The following is a 6,538-nucleotide window of genomic DNA, read 5'->3' as shown; positions in this document are numbered from 1 at the left end:
GGCTGTGTTCTACCCATGGTGGGATGCAGGGAGGGGGCAGCCACAAAGGGCTGGGCCGAGCAGCTCCCTCTGGGTGGCCATGGAAGGTGGCCACAGGGCTTAGATTTCCCTTCTTCTTTGTTGTCATGCTCTTCAGTTCATGGATATGCAGTGGTGCTCCCGAATTACTCATTTAATAAGAGTACAGCAGGCAAACTTCTGGAAGGAGAGGGGGTTGGACAGCAGCAAGGCTCTGTGCTAGACCCGACCCTCCCACTGCCTGAAAGGCATGTTACTGCGACATTGATTATATACAAATATGTGTATTTAGCTGCAATTTCTAGCTCCTTTCAGTGGTGGGATCTGTGGGGAAGGCAGGAGGGCAAACATTATTTGCTCTCCGCAGGGTAAATACCTTTTGTGTTGCAGGCAGTGGTGGAAAGTTTGTGTGTGCATTGCACTTACCAGCGAGTGCTTAAATCATGAATGCTGTTAGATTGCTTCTAATTGCCTCGGAGGTGCTGTGACTTGTCTCGTTACTGCCAGCTCCTGTTTCCATGGGAGACTATGACTTCTGATCCTGAGAATTTGAACTTAGACATATTAATGGTGTTTGGTTATCGTGTGGTAACAACTCCATTGACTCACGCCGGTGCTGCCTGGGCGCAGAGTGGGTGCATGTGCCGGACAGCCGCGGGAGGCTCCAGGTCGTGCAGGACCCACACCACCCTGGGACAGTGCTGCACCAGGAGATCAGCAATGGAAAAGAGAATATATGCCCTGTGAGAGCTAGTCTGCAGCATTTTTTTTGGAAAAAAATGTGGGTTTGTTTAATTTCCACAACAAAGAAACACAAATAGTTTTAAACTGTCAACACTTTCCATGACCCTTTCCATAGTTATATTTGGATAATGTGTTTTCTTGGTAGTGGGTCCCAAACGTCACAAGCTTTCCCACACTAGTTAGCTTCATTTTGTTTCCAGTGCACTGCTAAATAAGCTTTTTCTTCAAACTTAATGGCCCAGCAAAGGAGGTCTGCAGCTACCTGGCTGTAACGATGTGTTGGATTTGTCAAGTTTTAAGGTACTGAAATTCAGCATTAAAAAGCACTCATAGACCAGCTTTCTGTGAGGGATTTTTTCTCAACTAACAAATAGTTTTGTATATTTTTAGAAGAAACTGGAATTTATCTTTTCTCCGTATTTTTTATTTTGTCCTTTGCTTGAAGCATGATTGTTTTTTAAAAACAAAATCCTGTCCATAGCTTTTTGTTGTTGTTGTTGTTTTAATAAAGGTATATGAAAGCGATGTATTTGAGCTTTCATTATTTGAGAAAGCAAAGCTCCTAATTTATGTGCATGTTTAACCAATGTCCTCCTTCATAACGTATGTGAACACCTTATCTATAATTGTTCCACTATAAGTAAAAGAAAGAAATCAAGGAAGAAACCAAACAAATCATATGTAGTATTGTATGCAGAAGCTGTAGAAGCAGAAATCCTATGACCGTCCCAGTGGTACACGAACCCTTGGTCTCTGTGGGGTTCTCAGGCAGCAGCTGTTTTATAGCTGGGGTAGGATGTCAGGCTTCAGAAATGGACCAGAGAAAGACATTTTCTGTATCAAACCACACTTCTTGGAGCTCATATTGCAGATGGTGAAAATCAAGTTATCCCCGCATCCAGTGACAGTGTTGTGGATAAAATTACCTTCTCTGGTTTGTAATAGCAGGCATTATGTTTTTCTTCTGACTTTGCGAGATTCCAGCATCATTGAGAAATTACGTGTGAATAGCCACGGGATGGTTCAGAATTGCTGCCCATCTTGCCTGCCTGCAGGCAGACGCTCTCTTCCATGGGCACCTGGCTCCGTGTACAGCCATGGCAAGCAGTGCTTGGGGATCGCAGCTGCTGGGCAGGTGCCACATGAAGGCAAACCAGCCAGATTTCTGCTGATTTTCCTTATTCATGGCAAACACATTCAGCTGAGGGAATCTGAGGGAATTCTTTGACAATGTGTCTCTCAAAGGCTTTCTGGATCCTTCCCTCCCTCCTTCCCTCCCTCCCTCCTTTTTTTGCTGCCAGCAAAGGGAAGCCCAAGCCAAGCGGATTTTCATGGCCTTCATCTTCCCGTCTATTTGCTTTTTCATCATTAGACATTATAATTTCTAGGCCAAAACTGCTCCTACCATTCCTAGTGCTGCTGGGTTTCCTCTAGTTACAAACTTGTCCCAGTGAAAAACTTCAGAAAAGTTTGAACTTCCCAAGCAAATCTGGAGACAGCTAGCAATTAATTAGGGAAGCTGGTGGTTTTACATGAAATGTGGCCTAAGGTCAGGTGCATTTTGGTGGTTGTGACTGAGTTCCGCTTTGTGAGCCAGAATTTGATGGAATATGAATATTGGTTTAAAATCACAAATGAGAAGTATCTACACAAACCCCTCCAACACCTCGGTGGAGACACGAGCATGTCTACTGAGTGTGACCCTGCAGCCAGCAATGCACCTGGAGCTGCTTTGGTAGTGCACAGGGAGACATTTGGTTTGTGGTTTGCCCTTATAAATACACAGCAGAGAGGTCTTTATCACATGAAGTCTGTACAAGCAAGAACAGAGATATCTAATAAATAAAAAACCAAGTGTTTAAAAGCTAAATGTGTCACTGAGCTTTTCCATATGGTTATTTTCTCCTACAAGTCTAGTATTTGACCAATAGTTGTCAGAGGGCTCACAGCTTCACCGAGAGAGCGATGCTTCAGTGCTTGTTCTCCTGTCCTCATTTTTTAAGCTTTGTAATGTCCTGTATCATTTCCAAAAGTATTTCCAAAACTGTTGCCAGAACAAAGCAAAGAACCATACGAGCCCGATTAGCTCTTGGATGTGTGGATGGTACGGGTACCTTTCTGGGTGCTGGCCCCCAGCACATTGGTTAGGGCAGCTGGATGCTGATGTGGCATTGGGCGGGGCAGCACAGGTGAAGCCACAGCTGCAGGGAGACCGCCTCGCTGCCAGCAGTGGCACAGCTCTCCCCGAGGGCACTGTCATGGTGCTGCCGGCTGGAGCCAAGCCCTGGTCATGGCCGTCACGCCCTGGGGGGCTGAAGCCCACGGGAACGCTGCAGCTTCCCTCAGTTCTGGTTTGTACCATCGGCAGCTGGGTTTCCAGCTCCCAAACCACCCAGGAGAATGGCCGTGCCACTGCCATCCAGCCTGTCAAGTAAGATAGTTCCTTTGTTTCTACATGCACCCCAAATTAATTACAGCTTTGGAAAAACCATAGTGGAATGAAAGCGAGCAAGAAAAACATTTCTTCCTCTCCTCTTCTGTCTCAGAATATATTTTTTTTGTTTAACTTCCTTTCCCAGCTGAACACTTTAGGAAATTTAAAAGTATTTTTGATACGGTATTCTAGTGAGAAAAGTTATCACCAAATGGCCTGTTCTTTTAGCAGTAATATCGTTCATGTATCAGCACCTGCCTCTCCATCCGTGGTAGCAGCTGTTCGAGTTGAAAACAGGAATGAAACCTTAATGGTTTCATACCCCGTACTATTGCGCATTGCACTAGCACCACCACTGCTGTTTGACTTGGCTCTTGGGGGCAGCTCCGAGCGCTGGGTAACTTTCCAGAGATGGGATAGCCTGTGTTTGTGAGGACTTTGAGAAGATTTTGCTTAGAAAAAGCAAAAAAAAAGGCTGATTTTTATTTAAAGATTTCAGTATAAAAATTCTCTAAAATGAATGAACTATCAAGCTGCAATGAAATAATATCACAGGGGGTTCAATTCCAGGCTGTCAGTCTCATGTGGGATGCTGTACAGGTGGTATGTGTTGTTTTTGTCTTCCTGCTCCACGAGATGAATTACGTGCACAAATCCCTTAGCTGCAGTGCAGTTCAAAAATCATGACATCCTTGTACTTAACAGGTTGCGGTTAGTGCTATTGAAGTACAGTTAAACACTCCTCTGAATGGCCTTGCAACTTTTTTTTTCCTCCTAAAACCCCATAGTTTTATTCTGAAAGAACTCTGATATACATAGATGTAGCCAAAGTGATTTTTCTTCATTAGGGTGAAACCTCATTCCTCTTCTGTTCCTTTTTCATGCTAGTTTTTATAGCTTGCTCTGAGAAGATTCAGTTATTTTATTCCTACTCCATTAAAAAATAAAACACTGGTGCAAGCTAAATATTATTTTGAAAAAAAAGGTGTGAGGAATTGACTGTGATTGCACAGTGCTGAAAAAAAATTTGTATTTTATTGGAAAAATAATAAGTATGGATCGGTTCTGCTGTAAGGAGCAAGCTAGTCTTATTAAAGCAATCTAACTATATATATAAAAAAGGCAAATATTTGTTGAAATGCTGCAAAGAGGAACTGGGCTTACATTGCCTATCACTGGCAAAATGTAATTTTTAAGGTTAATCTAAATTCTCTTTCTCACTCTGAAAAGTGTTTAGTATTCCTTGGAAGCTCTATTGATCAAGGAACTCTACTCAGAGTTGGGAACCGCCTGAGCTGTTTTTACAAACGGATTGTGTAAATGACAGAAGAAATTGGGATGTTGGCTCCTGCCAGAACCACCGTGTCAGCCCAACTGCACCGTTACAAATTCTCCTTCACTTCTGCATTTGCTCTCTTATTCATCTTGTGCTGGGGGGGGGGAATGAACAAAATAAACGGTAGTAATACAAATTTTTCTATGCATAGCAAAGAATTAAATCTGATTTGCTGACAAAGACTTTGAATATTTTTTTTTGACAAAGATTTTGCCCGTTTGTTGTCAATGTTGGGCAGCAGCCCGCGCTCCCTGTGCCCTGTTTTTAAATTATAGAGAAGTAGTCATTAAGAACAATAAATGCCAGTTAATGTGTGTTAAGCTTCAAAGCTGTGTTTCTGCACAGTGGGTTTCAGCGGTGCCCTGTTGAAGTGCAGGAGGGTTCAGCCACGTTCCGTGCTCAGACCCAGAAGCGTGGAGCAGCTCCTTAGGTGGAGTTATGTCACCTGCACACGTGGCTGGGCATGACTGTGCACATCACTCTTTACATACGCTGCTAGCAGTTACAATGAAGATGTATTTATGAGTGAGACATACAGTTCTTCTGGCAGTTTGCCTAACTCAGTATAAAATACAAGTATTAAAAGCTAGCATATTTACCAAGTGTTAATTATTAAAATCTGACTGTCTTTGGATTATTGACTAAGCCACTAATTACTGATTTGCTTGCTCTTGAAATAATGTCCTTTAAGTAAATGGTGGTTTGGATGTATTCAATAAATTATTGTCCTTTATTGAATGGTATTATTAATCTCCCATCACCATTTAAATATTAGAATTTGCAATGAGCCATTCTTGGTACTCAAGATATTGTTTACTTTGTCAAATCTTAAAGCAGGATTTTCTGTTGTGAATATCTAATGTGTATATTTATCAATATTTCTATAGTACCTGGCATTGAAGAACAAAAGTTTATTGCTGCTTATCCTCCATGTATCCTCCACAAATCCATGACTTGGTATCTTTTTGGAATTAAGTTGTTAGAAATTTGAGAGAAACAGAGAACATAGACAGAAAATCAGCCCTTGATAGCATCATACTTTGAGAATCTATGAAAGGAAGAAGAGAAGTTTGACAGTGAGGAGTCAAATTTATTAGGCGGATATTAAAAGAAATTAAGAAATCTTCTTTGACACAGAAAGGTGTCTGAAGTGTGGAACAGATTATCAGATGCAAGGACTAAATCTGCCAAGCACAGATGATCATGTTAAGATACTGCCCATCTGAAAGTGAAAACACAACATGGTGGTAAACCTGGAGACCTACAAGCTTAAATTTCCAATCCAGGCTTGTACTGAATCCTCTTCAAATTGTATTCAATGTTTAGATTTCTCTTAATATAGAGTATTTTGCCTTTTTAATTTATAACTTCTGCTTGTGGAATATGGGCTTTTTTTGTTCTTGCTATGCTGTTCTACTATCCTTGACTATGCAAAATATGGATAACCTACTCCATCCAGTATTTTACTTATGTGAAAGACATACAGCTGCTAATATAGAGATAGACTAGTTTTCAATTTAGAAATGGTATTATATTGCCAAAAATGGGGAAGGATCCAGCAATGTGACAGTGAAAATATTGCGCTGTATTTAGGGGAGTTGTTTTATTGTTTCTGCATAGCTTATTACTATTTTTAGTGGAGTTACTGGTGTGCTGCATTTGAGGATTTGGCCCTATATAAGTTTGATTATGGCACTAAGATCATGATAATTAAAATACAATGGCTTATTCCTTTAATCTATAAAATTAAAAAAATTTTAAAAACAATTACTTCCTTGATAGACCATATTGTTTCATGCAAAGTAACTTTTTAATATGTTTACATGCTATATAATTTTAAACCTCAGATTCCTGAAGAAGTTACATTCTGATGTTGATCTCGTCAATATACTTAACGATACCTCTTACACTTCAGACACATTGCAAGACATGAGCTGAATGGAACCACGTTGTCTCAGAGCCAATTTTTACTCTACTTCTTGACCATTGTTTTATGTTCTTATTTG

The sequence above is a fragment of the Pygoscelis adeliae genome, unplaced genomic scaffold (genome assembly GCF_000699105.1).
Source record: "Pygoscelis adeliae isolate BGI_AS28 unplaced genomic scaffold, ASM69910v1 Scaffold402, whole genome shotgun sequence".
Taxonomy (NCBI): Eukaryota; Metazoa; Chordata; class Aves; order Sphenisciformes; family Spheniscidae; genus Pygoscelis; species Pygoscelis adeliae.
Note: the sequence above shows the minus strand (reverse complement) of the source record.